This window comes from Psammomys obesus, unplaced genomic scaffold (assembly GCF_907164565.1).
Source record: "Psammomys obesus unplaced genomic scaffold, mPsaObe1.curated_primary_1811, whole genome shotgun sequence".
Classification (NCBI taxonomy): Eukaryota; Metazoa; Chordata; class Mammalia; order Rodentia; family Muridae; genus Psammomys; species Psammomys obesus.
Genome location: NW_026596040.1, coordinates 7,766,442 through 7,769,527, shown reverse-complemented (window position 1 = coordinate 7,769,527; position 3,086 = coordinate 7,766,442).

Below are 3,086 nucleotides of genomic sequence, written 5' to 3'. Positions count from 1 at the left end.
CTCTTGTTTCCTAAGTAATGACTTTGCTGACTCATTGTTTACGTTTCTTTTTTGCAGTTCCATGCCTAGAAACTTTAATGCCTTCTTAGAACTACGGTGGTGATGAAGGTCTAAGAGTGGTTTGAAATGAAAGGAAAAATGTTCTCCTTTCTATGCAGCCTGTCTTAAGTTTTCTTCCCTACAACAACCTAAATGAAGTTGGCGACCTTGGTTTATTCCCTCTGGCCATGACTTTAATAGGTTTGGCATTCTGTTTTTTTATTTTTTAATTTTTTATTACTTACACTTTATTCATTTTGTATCCCCCCATAAGCCCCTCCCTCCTCCCCTCCCGATCCCACCCTCCCTCCCCTTTCTGCATGCATGCCACTCCCCAAGTCCACTGATAGGGGAGGTTCTCTTCTCCTTTCTGATCTTAGTCTATCAGTTCTCATCAAAAGTGGCTGCATTGTCCTCTACTGTGGCCTGGTAAGGCTGCTCCCCCCTCAGGGGGAGGTGATCAAAGAGCAGGCCAATCAGATTATGTAAGAGGCAGTCCCTCTTCCCATTACTATGTAACCCACTTGGACACTGAATTGCCATGAGCTACATCTGTGCAGGGGTTCTAGGTTATCTCCATGCCTGGCACTTGGTTGGAGTATGAGTCTCTGGGAAGTTCCCTGTGTTCAAATTATCTTGTTCTGTTGCTCTCCTTTTGGAGTTCCCGTCCCCTCCAGTTCTTGCTATTTCCCACTTCTTACATAAAATTCCATTCACTCTGTCCATCAGTTGTCAATCAGGCTCAGCATCTGCTTTGACAGTCTATACTGCAGAGGCTTTCAGAGGCCCTCTGTAGCAGGTTCCAAGGTTGTTTCCTATTTTCTTTTTCTTCTGATGTCCATCCTCTTTGCCTTTCAGGATGAGAATTGAGCATTTTAGTCAGGGTCCTCTCTCTTGATTAGTTTCTTTAGATGTACAGATTTTACTAGGTTTGTCCTATGTTATATGTCTATATGAATGAGTATATACCATGCGTGTCTTTTTGCTTCTGGGACAACTCACTCAGGATGATCCTTTTCAGGTCCCACCATTTACCTGCAAATTTCATGATTTCCTTATTTTTCATTGCTGAGTAATACTCCATTGTGTAGATGTACCACAATTTCTGCATCCATTCTTCAGTTGAGGGGCATCTGGGCTGTTTCCAGATTCTGGCTATTATGAATAAAGCTGCTACAAACATGGTTGAGCAAATGTCCTTTTTGTGTACTTGAGCCTCTTTTGGGTATATGCCTAGGAGTGGTATGGCTGGATCTTGAGGAAGCACTTTTCCTAGTTGTCTGAGAAAGTGCCAGATTGATTTCCAGAGTGGTTGTACAAGTTTACATTCCCACCAGCAGTGAAGAAGGGTTCCCCTTTCTCCACAACCTCTCCAGCATGTGTTGTCCCTTGAGTTTTTCATCTTGGCCATTCTGATGGGTGTAAGGTGAAATCTCAGGGTTGTTTTGATTTGCATTTCCCTAATGGCTAATGAGGTAGAGCATTTCTTTAAGTGCTTCTCTGCCATTCGCTATTCCTCTACAGAGAATTCTCTGTTTAGCTCTGTTCCCCATTTTTTAAGTGGATTACTTGGATTTCAGCTTGTTTAGTTCTTTATATATACTGGATATGAGTCCTCTGTCAGATAAAGGGTTGGTGATGATTCTTTCCCAATCTGTAGGCAGTCGCTTTGTTTTGATGACGGTGTCCTTTGCTTTACAGAAGCTTTTCAATTTCATGAGGTCCTATTTATTGATTGTTGCTCTTAGAGCCTGTGCTGTTGGTGTTCTGTTCAGGAAGTTTTCTCCTATACCAATGAGTTCTAGGGTATTCCCCACTTTTTTTTTTCTAGAGTTTGGCATTCTTGTTAAAGCCAGAATGGTGTTCCTGCTTATATATATATGTAGCTCAAACTCATAAATTGAGTTTTAGTTACCTCATCAACTTCAAGCTAATGTTTACACTGCTTTCCTCAGTGACCTTCAGCTCTCTGTAAGCATTATTGAGTGTCTACACAGACTAGATGTTTCTGTGAAGTGGCCATTCCTTAATTGTGTGATTTTTTTCTCTTAGCCTTTATTATGAAACTAATATACCTTTATCATAACCAGTTTAGAAATTATGTACATAGAATTTAAAAAGTAACCATAACTTCTCAAAAAGTTTTAATATTTTTCTAGAAAATGAACATCTTGCTCAACATAGTTGACCCCATATTCTTTAATCTTTGATTAAATACAGGCCATTGTACATACTAGGCATGGAATCTACCCCTGGGATATATCTCCAAACCTTTTCCTACATTTTCTTTTGAGACAAGTGCTCATGAAGTTACCCAGGCTTACCTTGACCTTTTGACCTCTTACCTCAGCCACCCAGTGAGCTAAGATTACAGTCTTCCACCACTAAGCCCATACTAAATAAGGAGTAATCTTTGTATTTCATATCTCCTTTCTTGTAGTCACATGCCTACTATATACAATTTATCCTTTTAAATGCACTGTTCCATGATCTCAAATGTCCACATGCCACCACAGGACTACCTTTCAAAACTAGAACCCTGCACCTATTAGAAAAACGGCTCCCAGCTCCTCTTCTGTATCTGGAAAGTAATCAAATAACCACTTATGTTTGATTATGCAGTATATGGTGTAGGTTCATAGCTAGTACAATGACTTCAGGCTTCATCTGTAAGAGATGTGTAAGAATTTCCCCTTGAAGTTGTATCTTATTCTATTGGATGTGGGTGTTACATCAGGCTTAGCCATCCTGTTAATGAACAGTTGGGTTATTCTCCTTTTGTGCATTTGTGAACAAGACTGTATAGATATTTTCAAATCGTGAATTTCAGATTTCAGTTCTTTGAGACATATACTCAAATATGAAATTGCAGTATAGTATAGTCATGCTGTGTTGAAGTTTCAAAACTTTGAAGTTCTTTCCTTCCTTCCTTCCTTCCTTCCTTCCTTCCTTCCTTCCTTCCTTCCTTCCTTCTTTCCTTCTTTCTTTCTTTCTTCCTTCCTTCCTTCCTTCCTTCCTTCCTTCCTTCCTTCCTTCCTTCCTTCCTT